At 30.8% G+C, this 17,764-nt stretch overlaps 1 pseudogene; it reads right to left on the bottom strand.

Moving 5' to 3' along the window:
- Positions 1 to 7,470: 7,470 nt before the first annotated feature.
- Positions 7,471 to 10,995, bottom strand: LOC18095508 (uncharacterized; annotated as a pseudogene).
- Positions 10,996 to 17,764: the final 6,769 nt, after the last annotated feature.

Raw genomic sequence — 17,764 nt, 5'->3', positions numbered from 1 at the left:
ATCATTTAGAGAATGTGCGAGTTCAAGACTTCACTGAAGAATGAGGGATCCGAGATCAATCCCTAGTAAATTGATGAGAGGCCCTTTGGAATCATATGAAGAATATGCTAGTTTAAGACTGTATTATAGGATGAGGGATCCGAGATCAACCCCTAGCGAATTAGTGAGAGGCCCATTTGACATCACTTGGAGAATATGTCAGTTCAAGACTACACTAGAGAGTAAGGGGATTCGAGATCAATCCCTAGTGATTGTAAAGATATTGCTCTAGAAAAACCAAGTCAATTCCCTTCAATGAGAGTGGTCGAAAGTCCCTACTAGAGATCTGTAGTTAGGAAGTGTATGTCAAAGACACATTATTATTATTTCAAAAATAAACTTACATTCCCATTAAAGATTATACTTTATAAGGTGATTTGTTAGGATTTAAAGAGCCTCAAAAATTTAGCGTGAAACAACGGGATTGGTAACTGAGGTCTATCTCGCAGTAGTTGAGGGGATGTGTCTAGAGTACCGACTATATGCACGAGTATCGCAATGGCATGAGCGACCCCAGAGGGACTTGACGAGTATGGAGGCAAGATACTATCCTGAAGGTCATTCTACCTAAACTCTTATAGGTAGTGCAACGGGTTACGGGTGCTGAGAGCGGCCGATAGAGATAGTGATGAGGTCAAATTGTTACCATAGTTGCCAGGACTTGTTGGGGTGTCAAGGTTTGATTTTAACCTTGAGTTGCCAACAAGGTTTGGGTAAGGAGTTGTACCTGACTTATGAGTTGTTGAAGATTTGACTGGGTATAAATGTTTGTGATAACAAATATAATTGTCTTGAGTCCAATCTAAGGAGTGTTTTAGTTGTGTGCCATGAAATTGCATGGAAATGTCAAAAAAAAATTTAGAAAATGATGTCTTTTTAATTAGTTTCCGACAAACGACGCAAATTGATGATTTCTAAAATCCAAGATGTTTAGGAATAAGGCTGATGTGTTGAATAATTTGCTAATCTTTTAGTTCAAGCAATTTGATTCATTCTTCATAGTCAAGATATCTAGTAACTTGATATAGAAAGCCTACAAGGTTTATAAGTGGTAGCAAGTAATGCCTAGTAAGGCAGGTAACCGGTAATTGTGGTAGTAGCAGGTGGTGCCAAGTGACCGGTAGCTGGTGCTTGCAAAAGGTCCCCTTTTATGGATATAAGAACTCTCCAATGGTAAAGTCAATAACTTTATAGAGAGAGAAAATACAATGATATTTTAGAGAGATAGACTCTGAAATATGTATGCTAAAAATATTGAGAATGAAGAGAATGTGAACCTTTGACTTAAAGGATTCATGGTGTATTTATAACTCATAAATCTTACCCTTTTATGAAAACGAGGGATTGAAGTGTAATTGTACCCTTGTGATATTTTAAGTTGTATTCTACTCAAAATAATATGTATTAGATCAGTATAAAATACTAAAAAACCTATATGGGGTCCGAAAAAAATTCTCTAACGAGTGTTGGGCTCCGGCACCTTGCCCGAGCCCATTAAAGATGAAAGTGGGTCCAGGCACACTGCGTAGATCAAAAAATGTTGGGCTCGAGCTTAACAACCCAAGTCCACAAAAGCGCTAGGATGCATGCCCAACATCCTTGGTATTATGCAGCAAGGCCAGCACCAACTGGGCATACGCCCAGTGCATTACATGGTGCCCATGCATTAGGTGTCCATACACTCATGCAAGGAGAATGGGCTCTAGCTACTTGCCCGAGCCCATGTTCCTAGTGCGTAGGCTCGAGCTCTTTACCCGGCCTATGCTCCTTAGGTTTTTTTTTGGATTTTTGCTCTTTTAAAGGGATTTCTTTGGCCCTATTTTGGAAGATTTTTTTTATCCATTTTATTTGGATTCATCAGTACCCTACAATGAATGTGTTATTTACTTGCACATTTAACCTAAAATGTACTTATGAATGATCAACTTCTTATTCAAGAATCTTAGAAAATGATTTAATTAGTGTAGCGTTTACGCTGAACAACTCATTTTACAAGTTACCTATGTGGTAAAGGTAATTATTCTCTATGATTATAACCATACAGTATGTCTACAACATCATGCCCTATGAAATAATCTCATATGACCAAGGTACATAAATGCCCCGGATCACTAGGTACATAAAATCACAAAACAACATAACACATGAAAATCACAATATTTACTCTCCTGCACACATTGTTCTCGTTCTTTTTTCTATACATTATTTTCCTTATATGATTTGCTAGTTTAAGCATTGAAGAGCCCCTATCTCAATAAGAAATTTGTTTTGCAGGATTTTAGGGATTAGTCTAGCTTAATTTAATAAAAATTTCTCCAAAGTTAATTGTAGCATCTCATTTTGCTGATTTTATACTACTTTCTAAAACTACTAACACTTAGCCTTTAAGTTAGGATTATATAAGAAATATCCATGCCAACTTGATTAAGTGATTAATGTTTTAAATCATCAAGAAAAGTGCATTGTTTTACTTTCCATGAAAGATTTCCATTATTTTCAACCAAAAAAAAATCATTTTAGCTTGTTTTGTTTTACACAACTTCTCAATGGGTTTTAATCCAAATAAAGAACACAACACAAGTTGATAGGATTTTAACAAGCAACAAGCCTAAAAATAATCATGTATTTTGAAGGCGTTGTTGGAGATGAAAATAGTGGAAGAGAAGAAATGATAAGAGACTTAATGGCTATTCTAATATTTTGAGATACATAACTTATTAGTATAAGCTTAGGGCTTTTTTGTCCTCATAAAGTTTAAGGAAATTTTGTATTTATGTGTTTTTTTCAATTTTTGCAGCTAGATGTTAAGGTTTTTATACAATAAAGCAATTAATTATTTTTTCTTTTTAAGTTTCCAGTTGTATAATATTCTAGTGATCATTTTGGCCATTCTTTCAAACCATATATCCAACATGCAAAATGAGGTTAATTAAGGACCTTATTTTGGCTTTCTTCGAAAAGCTAAATTTGTTATGTCGCTACTTGATATAAATTGGAACCTCTAAAAATTAAATGGATAACTAGAAAAATGAAAAAATGGATTCACTGCCTAGGTTTTAAGGAAATATGAATCCTAAAATATGTACTTATTCCAGATATTTGAGTAAGGGGTTGGCTATGCTTAAAGGAAGATAAACATCACTTTTAATGTATTTTTTATTAAGATAAGTTACCTTAGCTATATGTTTTCTCTTAAATCATTTTTATGCATGTCATTTACCATTCAGATTATTTTTAAGCATATTTGTAAGTCATTTATCATTAATTGATGTCCGTTAAGTTAGCGTCGAGGTCTGAATCATAAGTCTCACAACTCAATGATTTATTTATTTATTTTTTACCATTCAAAGCATGCTAAGCCTATGTCGGTTGCTAGAACTAGGAGACTCGTCGACCTGACCATTAAAACCATGTTTAACCAAAACTCGTCGATTTGACAAAAACTCGTCAATATATATTTGAACTCATTTTAATAAAAACCATTTGTTCAATATACAATTGTCCCTAAAATTTGGACACTTGTTAACCTAACCATTAAAAACAAGTTTAGTCAAAATATCATCAACTTAACAAAAACTTGATGAAAAATCATATTTTTGAACTCGTTTTAAGATTAAAAACCATGTGTTAAGTCTATAACGATCTCTAAAACTAGAATATTCATCAACCTAACCATTAAAAAAGTTTTAACAAAGAATGTTAAAAGGGGAAACCAAGACACAAACCATAAGGGGAAAATACATTAGATTTCACTAAGGCTTATGTTATTTAAAACCATGGTACTATGATGCATATCAAAAGCTAGGCTCAACATGAAGCAAAAGCAACTTAAAAATACTAAAATGGAAGATTATACATGAATCAAAATATTTATCCCAAATTCTGCATGGATTTATACCTTGATGAAGATTACTGATGCTATTGTGAAAGAGATACTATTGTTTCTAGATTTAAAGCCTCAAAATAATAGTTTGGAGTTGGGCCTTTCATAAAAATTTTAGATATCGCTCTTAGATTTCCAACTCAGCTAAATTTACTTTATTTTTACTTCTATAACTCCAGATATAGGCTAAAAACCAAAACAGGGTCTGAGCTGTAATGAGCTTCTAAACAAATTCAAACTTCTCAATTTCTTCTATGTTTTGAACTTCAAAATGGAATAAATGAGTTTTAAACTCTCATAAAGGTTTTATGCATATGTATTATCTTTCCATCAAGACAAAGAATGTCTAAAACCGATGTGTTTAACTCTTATTAGAACCCAAAAATCAAATATTATTCTGGTTTAACCATATCAGACTACCTCTTCCAAATCAAATCTCCCTTGGTTTATATCCTCTCTCTTTTTTTCTCTTTTTTCTTGTTCCCTTACATTTATGTTTCTTCTCTCTCTTTTATAAGCCTCAAGAAATGACTTAGAACTTCTCTTTCAAGACTCAATCTCAACCCTTAACTTTGTAGAATTAATCTTCACCATCCAACTCTCCTTGCTAGCTATCTTTGTAAGTATTTGTAGTTGATAAAAGATGTCTTTGTGGTGATAGCCCAATTGGTTTTGAAGGACAATTAAGGTTTTTTTTTTTTTTTTTGCTTAGTTTGACAACCGGAATAAAAGATGAAATGATATGGTTTTTTGCCTTTTTCTACGGCAATAACAAAAGGTACATGAGTTGTACTTTTATGGTAGATTGTAAAACATTTATAGCATGAAAATTGGTTTGAAACGGTGTCCTTCTGACACTTTTTGCAAGTTGAAACTTGGATGACAAGGTGAATTTTTATTGCTTGATTTTGAAGCAAATACTAAAGGGATGAAAATGGTGTTTTTTGGTTTGATTTGTAGCAAGATGGGCTAACTTTAAGGGTGGGTTTATGGCTACAATTAGTTGTAAATTAGCAAAGAGATGGAGTCTGAACTTTGGCTTATTCTAATGAGAAGAAAAAATAATGAGGGAATGAAAAGAAATGTTTCCAGTTTTTTGTTGTGGACGTGAAAAATAGAAGAATTTCATCGTTTTTTTTTTATTCTTTAAAAAGAATTGATATCTCAATCTTTGAAAATTTTCTAACATGAAAATGATAAATAAAATGATTAAAAATTATGAAATGATTGAGAATTGGTTTAATTGCATCGATAATGCATTTTTCATGGGAATTTTGTATTTTTTATTTATTTGAAAACAAAGTAGAAAAAATGGGTGAAACAAGGTTAAAATCGAGCTATGACATACCATATCAAAATTGGGAGAGCCATCATGCCTCTAGTGTGGTATTCTCAGTTTTATCATTAAGAAAAGACCTCTAGTGTCCTACTTCTTTAATGGCTATATCAACTTTCTTATAGGGTACACTATGAAGGTTTATTTCTTTGTGGTTTTATAAGGGACTAGAGATAGCTAGATATAACGTTTGATAGAGACCACATAAGAAAAAATGATAGAAACTTGATCCTTCCACTTGGTGCATACATGGTAACCATATAAAGATGAGGATTTTCAGTTCGATTTGATTTTTTATATAACAAAACCAACCAAATTATATATATATATATATATATATATATATATATATATATTAACAATACTCTAAAACATGTGGAGAAAGCTACAGTACTTTCCCCACATATTATGATTTTTTTTCTGTTTTCGCATTTTTTTCCATTCCCCGCATGTTTTTTTTCTTTTTTCTTTGTTTTTTCATTTTTTTTTGTTTTTTTTCCATTCCCCCCATGTTTTTTCTTTTTCTTTTTTTTCCTTTTTTCTTTTTTTTCCCCAAAATTATCTTCTTCTTTTTTTTGTTTTTTTTTTGTTTTTTTGTTTTTTTTTTCAAAATTATCTTTGTCAATTTTATTTTTTTACTATTAAACTGATTGAGAATTTAGTTTTATAATTTTTTTTCTTTGAAACATTGTCAATTGCTACTAGTTTTTGCTTTTCTATAGTGTTTTTCCACATGTTTTTTTTTTTCTAAAATTATCTTTGTTGAATTTATTTTTTAATATTGAGATGGTTAAGAATTTAGCTTTACAGTTGTTTTTCTTTAAAACATTTTGGATTGCTACAGTATTTCCCCACGTGATTTTTATGTTTTTTTTTATGATTTTCTACAAAATTATCTTTCTTTAAAACATTTTGGATTGCTACAGTATTTTCCCACGTGATTTTTTTGTTTTTTTATGATTTTCTATAAAATTATCTTTGTCGACTTTTTTTTTTTAATATTGAGTTGGTTGAAAATTACAACTGTAGTTTTCCTCACAAAACATTGTGGATTGCTATAGTGTTTCTCCACATAGGTCTTTTTTCTTTTCTTTTTTTCTTTTTTTTATGATTTTTTTATATGATTTTTTTAATTGTCTTTGTTGCTTTTATTTTTTTAATATTAAGTTGGTTGAGAATTTAGTTTTGTACTTTTTTTCTTTAAAACATTGTGGATTGCTACAGTCATTCCCCACATATTTTTTTTATGAATTTTTTCAAAATTGTCTTTGTCAATTTTATTTTTTAAATATTGAGCTGGTTGAGAATTACAACTGTATATTTCCTCACAAAACATTATAAATTGCTACAGTGTTTCCCTATATGATTTCTTTCCTTTCATTTTTTTTATGTTTTTTTTCTAAAATTATTTTTGTATTTTTTTCTTGAAAACATTATATATTGCAACAATCTTTCTTCGTATAATTTTTTTTTATGTTTTTTTCATAAATGCACGACAACGCACAAGCATGTCACAAGCCCGCAACAATGCATAAGCATGGCATCTTTTGTGTGTGTGTGTGTGTGTAAAGAGGGGGGGTTTAAAAAGAAAAATCGACCTGTTAGTTTTTTATTGGGCTTTCTTAAGCTTTTTATGGCCAAATTCAGTTTATTTTATTGAATAAGAGGCATTATAATTGAAAACACTCAATAAGATATATAAATGTAATCACAAAAATAAAAGGAAAAAAATAAAAGAAGATATTAACTTATTTAAACAAAATATATAAATGTAATCACAAAATCTTGATGCAAGTAAAACCTATTCAAATGCTGAACTTGTTCTGTTTTTGTACATTAGGAATAATAAGAACTTCATGTTTTAACAAAAGAATGCAAATATTAAGTGCGAGCTGCGGGTAGAGCCATAGAGGAGATCGAGAGAGAAGGGTGGGGAATGGGAAAGGGTAGTAAATTTTAGGATTTTAATCTTTAGGAGATAATTTTATATTTATACAAAAATCGGTATGGTTATGTCAACACAGTTTTAAATTTTTTTTGATCAAATCGGTATGGTTTGGTTATGTTCAACGAAACCTTAGATCAAAACCAAACATGATCTTTTTTGTTTAATTTTCTAATTGATATTTTTTCTCGGTTTGATATTTTCGATTAATTTTTTTTTGTTTTCTTAGTTTAATTAATTTTTTTTTCTCACTGCTGTAACCATACATTGACACCACCAATTCTAATATTGTGAAGATCTAAATTAAATATCAAATACAATAAAATGTCAAAAAACAGACGCATAACTTGTGGTTTTTCCCTTCCTCGACCAATAATTGGCAGTGTGTGTGTGTGTGTATGTGTGTGTGTAACAACAAGAGGCAATGGTTTCTGTCTATCAAAATAATCTTGTATTTGGTCATAAAAGGATCTATAGCATCATTCATCTTCCAGCTAACTTCGCTATTTTCAATCTTCTTTACTTCCAGTAATGCTTATTAGATATTGATTCAAATTCTGGCTGAATTTTTTTGTTGAGAATGACTCAGCAACATGCTTCCGGGCCTCTTCCGCCCATTCTGCTTGCCATCTGGGGATCCTGAATGAGTTTAGCCATTGCCAGAGAGAACTCTTCAGGAGTAGGGTTGCAAAGAAATCCTGTTTCTCCATCCTTAACAGTCTCCACAGGACCACCACTATTGCATGCAATCACAGGCTTATGAGCTGCCACTGCCTCCAAAGTGTTCATCCTACATTTATTTAACTATTAATTTAAAACACCCTCATTCACCTCAAAGTATGATATATGTGATAGACAAGTGCACAGGATCACACCTTAGGAGTATAAATGACACAGGCACTGTGAAAGAAGTTTATTTCTTTCAGCTGTTGAGCAGGACGTAATGAAGTTTACCCGATGAGAGACTCTTTCCCTTTCTGCCAGGCGTCTAGGTTCCATCAGATACTCAACATTCTCTCTCAGTCGATTATCATATCCGCCTGAAAGAAAAATTACATGCAAGCATTTAATGAGCAAACTCATCTCAAAGAAAATTTTCAGCTTGTCATCTTAATAAAAGATTTGAATTATTTCACTCTCTGTTACAAGAATACCAGCATTTTGCAGAACACTGCCTTCACAACATATTTGTTATCCATTCCACCCATTCAAAAAATGCTGTAGGAATTTGCAAAGTAATTATCTAAGTGTAATTTCAATGAATAGAAATCATTAGTGAAGGTGCATGTCCCCCCCACTCCCTCCCTCCCTCCTCTTTTTATGAGAGGAAGGTGCATGGCCCTTTCTGCAACAAGTATAAAGGGATAATGAAGACGCCACATCACAGGTATAAAAACCATTTTCCAAACTCATCAATATAAAAGGTTGGTGAGTAATGTAACCCAGGAGGGAAGCAAATTGAGACTTGCCAGCAATGGTCAAAGTAGCTTCAGTTAGACTTTGACTTTGAAGGGCATGTTCTGCAAGTGTATGAAGTCTGGCAAAGGCAGAAACTGTCAACTCTATGTTCTTTTCCTTTCAAAGCGATTTATCGAGAGAAAATTCAGCCTGCACCACATGAAACAGATAAGAATAAGATTCTGAACTACTAGAGGGAAAAACAATGAAAGAAATTCTTGTTCGTCATTGCAAGAGCCCGTCTAGAGTTATAAGATGCAAGAGATGTACAATATTTTTTTGTTACTTGTAGGAATGAGGAACATCAAATTGATCCATGTTAACTGCAGGGTAAAGAACAGCAGGTTGGATTTCTCGTGCATGAAGATGCTTGAATGTATTCGTGAACATAGATGCAGTGAATTTACTATTAACAAGTATCATATCTGCCATTCCTGCAGTCCCAAAGAGCAGTTAATGAGAATTGGTAGTTTCAACTTTCAACTGGGACAAAGTTAACATCAAAGAGATATTTGATGTGAACAAAAAAGAAAAACAACAGAATTGGGAAACAGACCAGTTGTAATTTCTTCTATGAAATCAATGGGTTTCCTATATAACCTCCAGAGAACAGTTGTATGTTGAGCCAGCAACAAATCCGGAAAATGACAGTAAAAAACCACCTGGATAAACAGGACTATTGTAAGAAACCTAAGGCTAGAACCTAAATAATAAATCATATCAATATCAAAGGCATGCAATACCTTCATTGATTTTTAAAGTTTCAACAGTGGATGACAACAGAGACCCGGTGAGCTAATATAACATCAAATGACGGCCACAGGAATAGCACGCAAAGGGCAACGAAAATGCACCGCAAATATGCACTTACAGCATGAAGACGATAGAATATATGTAGAGGTAGGAAAGAACCATATACAAGAGCCACCTAATTGTGAAACACCATATCACACACAACTTCAACAAGTCCATACAATCATGACCTCCTACGCACTAAGATTTTTAAAGAAGAAAGTCCAATATTTTACTTTTACTTAACATATAAAGTTTTCTGCAAGAAGAATTCAAACCAAATGCAGACTTTGATATGGATAAATGACAATAAACGCAACTTACCAGCCACAGTTTCTTCGAGGCATCGGTTTTTATCATGATGAGCTGTAAGAACATGAACATTGTGGCCAAGGGATGCAAGTTCAACAGCAGCATCAACTATTAACCTTTCAGCTCCTCCTATAAATCATTATTATGTACGAAAACAATCAGTTTAAGATTCCAAGAGTTGGCAACACAACCTGTAATATACAATAACACTCATACATTTGAAGAAACAAAAATCTCTTTTCTTCGAGCCAAATAATTCAACCCCTTCTACCAAATAAGCATTGAATTTTTCTATGCATCGTTGGATTCAATTGGCTTCGTTATTTTAATCGTCAAAAAAAAATCACCCATTGGTAGTTCAATTGATACCAACAAATTCCCAGAATTGAAAAGGTAGAGAGAAAAATTGTAAGGCAGAGAAAAGGGTGAAAAGTGATGCAAAAAATACCTATTCCAAGGTCTGGATGAATGGTGCCAATCTTTAATTTTCTCTCCATTCCTTTGCTCCTCTTCGTTTACGGATCAGACCTGAAGAATATAAACTGCCTTATCAACAAGATCGATAAGTTAATTCAGCTTTGGAATAAACTAAGCATGCATGATAAAACAGAATTCACTGAGAAATAATCCTACATATCTTGAAGATACCTATCCAAAAACTAATCATTAAAGCCCTAATCCATTTTTAGGACCCTTTCTACTGTTGCTTCTCCTTTGAAGACCTTGGTATGGTACCTACCCTAGAATAGTACCTTGTATTGACAGTATTCTCGAAACCTATATATAAGGTATACTTTTATCAAAGACTAGATAAAGTCTTAGAAGAGGTATCCAGGATATCTAAGATATATCAAATTAGGAAATTCAGTGAAAAGAGTAACTTTGAAGGGCTGAGATAAAAGGTGTTTAGGGTTTGCCGAAGCAGAAACCCAAGAATCTGAATACCAGTTTGGATAGGAACCAAATACTAGCCTCAGGGATCTTTGGGATTGTATTATTTCACACCACTTCCGGTATAACCAATCTAAAAGATGCAAACTTGTTTGTTAAGTTTGGAAGGGACAGGATCAACTCATCAGTTGCAATCCTCACCAAAACAATTTTATCCCTGAACCACTGTAGGAAGACATGAAAAGGTTCCATAAGTGTTCTGTATAACTACTCTACATTGGATTTGGATAGCGAGCCACATAGAAACTGAGATTCCAGTCTTTAGATTATTTTGGTGGCATCATCAAAAACCCACTTGAGAAATATATTGGAGGCAGTTAGAGTATATTTGGAATTTCTGATTATTTTTTAAAATTATTTTTATTTAAAAATATATTAAAATTATTTTTTTATTTTTTAAAAATTATTTTTGATATTAGTGCATCAAAATAATCTAAAAACACTAAAATAATATTAATTAAAAAATTTTAATTTTTTAAAAAAACACTTTTAAAATACAAAAATAATTTTAATCTTAAAATGAGTTAAGAAATTCAAAAATCTACCACTTAACAAGTTTATCAGGAGAACCACTTGAATGAGCATGAATTTTATTTATTTATTTATTAATATGAATGTTCAGTTCAGAATATATCTTAACTAATTTTATAAATTCTTAAATTAATAATAATATAAATCTTTCATTACTATAAAATTTATATAATTTTAATTAATAATGTTTAGAAAATAAAACTAGAATTTAATTAATTAAACTTGAAGGTTGCATAAAATTTTGTATAATTCGGTGAGGACAAAAGTCTTGGGTGTCCTTCATTGAAGTGACTAGATATGTAAGTTATTATGCCTTAGCTTTGGTAGAAAGACAATTTAGGTAATAACAACAATGTATTCCAATGATAGTTGGAATTCTCATGAGATTTTAAAGAAGTTGCCTCCCTGACAATGGATAGCTTGAGTCTGAACAATGATGTTTTGGTCTATTCCAATCCTACTGTCACTGGTGCTTTGAAAGCTCTGCAAACTCAAGCTGACAAAGATGCGGTAAAGGTCACTAAATTGCAGAAGTCACATCGAGTTGCTAGAGGCACCGTACTTGTGCATCAACATCATCTTAAAAATTTAGCTGACAAGGGCAAATCCTTCTGATGTAGTGAAATTTTTGAACTCGACTATGTATATCAAACATTTTGGACTCAATAAAAGGCTTTGACTAATATTTCATGGAATTATATTTTAGTTTTATGAATTAATATTTTTAATATTTGATTAATTATAAATTAAGTTTTATTATTTATTTTGGTTTATTTTCTATAATTTATAATTCTGATTCGAATTTTGTGAGTTAACCCAAATAAATTTAGATTATTTTATTGTGTCTTCTTTTTAGATTGGATATTTTCTAATAACCTTATAAATCTGATTTGAATTTTGCGAGTTAACCCAAATAAATTTAGATTATTTTATTGTGTCTTCTTTTTAGATTGGATATTTTCTAATTTTATCATTCAATAATTGGTTCATTAAGAATTAAGTTTCATAATTTATTTCAATTTGCTTTATTTAGAATTATTATGGTCTCATGATCCAAGTCGTGTATTTGAAAGGTTAACTTAGGTTCATCCAGGTCAATCCAATATGTTGTTGTCTTAATTTTTTTTTTTAAGATGTCATCTTGAATTTCTTTTGAGTCAAACTATATTTTTATCAGTCGTCTAAATTGTCTTTGCATCAGTCGAGTCAATTAGGTCATATCAAGTCAACTCCTATAAAGTTTAAACTTATTTTCTACTAGAAAAATGTTAGTTACGCCTTGATGTTTCCTTTTACATTAAAAACATTGATCCAACCCACAACGTCACGGCCAACAATCTAGTAGTTACTAAACAAGAATGTTTGGATTTTAAAGCATGTTTAGATAATTGTGTTTAAAATTTGAATTGCATAATTTCAAGTTAATTTATTTTTCAATTATAATTGGGATTATGCATGTTGAATATGTGTGTGTGTGTGTTGGGGGGTGAACAATACAATCTCAAAACAACACATTGAAATGCTTTGAAATCGAAATGTATCGTTTCAATAAAAAACACATAACGCCGAACAAAACAGAAAGGACACCCTTGATTATAACCATTCAACCAATAAAAACATCATTGTCCATAATTATCCATCATGCATAAAAACATATTGATAAGCATAAATAAATATATTATGTGCTCAATTCTAATTATTGGCTTTATGTGAAGTTTTAAAAATAATGTTTTAAAAATTAGAGAAATTGAATCAAAATCAATTTGATAATTTCTTAAACTTTATAAATTTAATTTAATACATATTTTCTTGAAAAACTATTTTTCAAGATTTAATAAGAAAATTAATCATATTAAAATTTTTATTAACATCCTAAACTATTTTAGGATCAATTACATAAAACTTTCTTCGAAAACTGTTTTTCAAGACTTGATAATCATATCAAAATACTTATTAATATCCTAAACTATTTTAAGATCAATTAAATAATTTTTTTGGGCTAAAAAACTCCTTTTATTTTTAAAAAATAACTTTTTCTAAAATAGTTTAATTAATAGCTTTAATAAAATTCTAATCCAATTAGGATATTTCAAAAATAAGAAAAAAATAAATTAAACACTTTAATTCAATCATAATCCAATTAGAAAAATTCATTCCATAATTAATTTATTTTAGAGTTTTCATTTTAATAAAAAACCAGAATTTTAAATATGTAAGGGCAGAATATTAATTTTACCTAAAACCCTAAACATGATTGCAGGTGCAAGATCATACCTTTCCTCCTTTTCTCATTTTTCTTGCTCAATAGAAATGATAATAATAAAGAAGGTTATCGTTATTCTACATACAGTGCAATGACAATCCCTTACACTATATTGCCTTATCACGAGGCAGGAGTCTCCCACTAAGCTATTGACAGTGCTAATAGCCATGGCATGTTGCCTTTTCCACTAGCAATAACTAGTTATGTGCGCAGCACAACTAGGCACGCTAGCAACACTAGTGTTATTTCTTGTGTATTTCAAAGCTATCTGAACAATGTTTTCTATAGATTCCGATCAGATCTGACAAGAATAGTAACCAAAGATCTCTTTTTTGAAAATTTAAAAGAAAAAACTTATTTTTTGGAAAAATAACTTTGCACATAAAATTAATTCATAAATAACAATAGCAATCAAAACATGCAATCAACAACCCTAATTATGTAACAATAGCTCTATTACTTTATTAGGTTTCTTAAAACACTTAAAAGCAACGAAAACAATAATTTTTTTTAAGAAATTGAAAGTTCTGAGGATTTTGTTAAACAATCCAGGGTCATTTATGTTTTGAGCGAAGATTACCTGAAGATTATATCTTTTTTCTAAGGTTTGATTAGTTTATTCAAAACTGAGTTATCGCAAACCACAAGTCCTTCAAATATGCGGTCTCTAATAGTAATCCACACGAACCACCAGTAAAAAATCTCTTAAACCTTTTTTAGAAAAGAAGGATCGTTATGCTTTGAGTGCTAACTCTTTATTTTCTCTACTTTGCCTTTTTATATGGGTGAAGTATGTACAATACATGATGTGTAGAAAATATAAGGTATAGCATTCTATTTATAGGGAAAACTTAATAACCTTATAAATAAATTAAGACTAAATAATTTAATTTATTATCAATTCAAAAATTGATTGATCTATATTTGAAGATCAAATGCATTATTTAACAATGTGGCATGATCCCCTAAATATTAGAAAATTCATATGTGACCTGACTTAACCTTTGAGTAAGCAATTTTTTAATGTAATTATTATTCATTCATCAAGAATGTTTCGATTTAGACATTATAACATGGAATATGTCTATTGTATCAAATCACATTTGTTCTTAACATCATAGTCATGATCATTTAAATAGAATTTGAAACTCTTTTCAAATCTCATTCCACCTTATACAAGGATTCCACAATCAAAACTATTTAAGAACATGTAAAATATTTTCTCTAATTCACCTATGATGATGAATCATCTCTTGATCACTCAAATACCTTTATATAGCTCATGTTATACCCAATATATGCTCGTTTGTTATCCTTGATTAGAACAATATGCAGTCAGGATCAAAGCATAACATTTCCTATATAAGATAACTTAGTGATCTCAAGTCTATAGATCACTTACACAATTATCATATGAGCCTTTTTAAAGACACATGTGATTTCTCCATATAGAATCATCATAAGGGTCAGTTTAGTGTACATATCACCTGACAAGCGCTTACATATTGATTTCAAATATCTCTCATATCTTAGTTTATGAGAACAACTATTTTCTTTTATAAAAAAAAGACAAAATATGTATCAGTCTTAAGAACTCCAATTAATTTACAATATTAATAGAGCATTGACTAAGAACATTTAGAAACAATGCTTTGATGCATTAAGAATCTGTAAGTATTGTAAAGAGATGATAGTTGTCATAACATATTTTTTACTCCTCAGTTTTCCATGTATTTTAAAAAATATACAAAAATTCTAAATAATGTATTCTTAATGCAATTCAGTTAATTCCCATTAATTTCATGTTTTTAGCACTTTTGTTTATTTTATTTTATTTTTGTGTGTCAAGATAGATAAAAGAGAAATAAAATTTTAGGGAGTGAAATGAGAGGCAAGAAAAAAAGAGACCAAGATGACTAAGGATTGAATAATTTAAGGGGAGGTTCGATTAAATGAGAAAAAAAATATAGAGAGAATTAAGTTGAGATTGGAAAAATTATAAAAGAATTCTAATTCACTAAGAAGATAAAATAAAATATTTCTAAATACTTTTTTTCCTATTTATTCTTTTCATGTTTTACTAGGAGCCCTAATATTATAAATGAAAGAGCAAAAAAACTAAAGACGAAAAGGAGACCCTTTTGTAAAACAAAAGGAACCTAAAAAAAGACAAAAAAAACCTAACATATAAAATTATATCTTCAACTGACAGTTCCTCTCCTTGATTTTCTCTCATGTAAGAATCTAGCATATAATAACCATCATATCAAACCCCTACAAACCTCACCTCCCGCCATCCCTCTCTATCTTTATATTTTTTGAACCATAGAAACCGAAACTACAACTACCGAACACCATCTCCTCCTCACCATCGATGGCCAGACCACTCATACAGTACTAGTCGAACAACATCCATACCATAACAAAAAAAAAATGCAAAATAAGAGAGAGAGAGAAAGAAAGCGAGGAAAAGTGAGAGAGTTGAATTGGTAGAAAGAGAAAATTGACTGAAACTTTCATTGCTATAAGATCTCCTTGTAGGTGACTATAAATTTCACTATCAGTTGGGGAAGAAAGACAAGAAAGATATGTATTTGACCTAGCCATTCACATGTTTTTATCTCTACAGGAGCATGGATTCACGCACCAACAACAACACCTACTTAATGGTGTGAGGTGCACACGCCGACGTTGCCTCATCAAGTTCCAGCAATTCTCGTCCAATTTCTAAAGCACTTGAAGGTCATTTTTTAACCTTAACTCCTTGATTTTGTTTATTTTATGGATAATTTGTAATATTATTGGTGTTTGCAAATATGGTTGAATAAATAAAGTGTTGTGGATTCGTACCATTACTTGATAACCCTGAGGGTATAAAATTGTGAGGGAATTGATATTTTATTTAAGTTGAAATAAGAACATGTTTCAAAACGAAGATTGCAAATCCATTTTAAGTGTTAAATTTTTCTTGTATGTTTGTTGTGTGTATTCACTGTCTTTTATTTGAGAAATTGACCCAGGATTAGGCTACCTATTATTGGCTCCTATCCTTGGATGTTGACAATTAGGTAATGAAATTGGTGGGTATGTATTCATAAATTGTTTTCAGTATTTTTGTTTATAGCTATGGGGTATGCATTGTAATATATGTGAAGAGCCCATCCTGGGATTATATAACTTTTCTTGACTTCTATTTTTGAAGGTTGATTATTAGATATTTTAATTAGTGACTAACTCAACCTAAGATTAGGTTACTTGTTATTGGCCCTTATCATTGGATGTTGATTAGCAGGTAATGGAACTGGTGCGTACACATTCATACTTCTTAGTATATTGTTTTGATATTTGTGTTTGTTGTGATGTATTTGCTGGCATATATCATCAAAGCTCAATCTAGGATTAGATGACCTGTTCTCAACTCCTATCTTTGAAGGTTGATTGTCGGGTATTCAAATTGGCAATTGCATGTTCATATAAGGCCAAACACTTGTCTTTTGGTTAAAGTAGGGGTTAGAGCATCTTTGAGACCAAACCTAAAAACCATTATTTAATTTAAATTTAAAATGAAAACATTAGGTTTAGGCAATATCGAGCACAATAAGCACTTTTTATGTTTATAACAAACAACAAAGCATCTTACCTTATGTGAGATGTATAAGGTGATTGTTATCTTTCTAATTGCATAACTAACCACTTACCATAAAATTGATGACGATTTTTTTTTAATTTTATCTCTTTTTTTTACCAAAAAAGTCACATTAATGTCCCCTACGACAATCTCTATCTAAATAGTTGATCTAATTTTCTTCATTCAGTGACTTTTTAGGTGCTAGATTTAAATCCTATCAAATATTTTATTTTGAATCATCTCTTCATTAATAATAATATTTATTTATTTATTAGTTATTATTTTTAAAACTATCACTTCTATAAAATATAATATTATGGTTTGTTTATGAAAGGTCAAGCATTTTTTCCCAACATCAATCCATTAAACTTAACTGAAAGTGTATTACCATACAAGTTTACCATTATAAATTATACATTGAAATATTAACAAAAATTAAAGTTTCACTCTAAATTGCATACATAAGTAAGCATTCTAAGCTCGGGAAATACGAGGGTGCAATAACTAGTATATATCATAAAATACTACCAGGTAAAAGATATCATAAATGTCTATTAGATAAAAGATATCATAAATATCTATTATATCATAAGGCAGGGGATGGCTAGCAGCGGCCTCAGCCCCTG

Source organism: Populus trichocarpa, chromosome 1 (genome assembly GCF_000002775.5).
Source record: "Populus trichocarpa isolate Nisqually-1 chromosome 1, P.trichocarpa_v4.1, whole genome shotgun sequence".
NCBI classification, from domain to species: domain Eukaryota; kingdom Viridiplantae; phylum Streptophyta; class Magnoliopsida; order Malpighiales; family Salicaceae; genus Populus; species Populus trichocarpa.
Note: the sequence above shows the minus strand (reverse complement) of the source record. Positions and strands in the feature narration are given on the sequence as shown.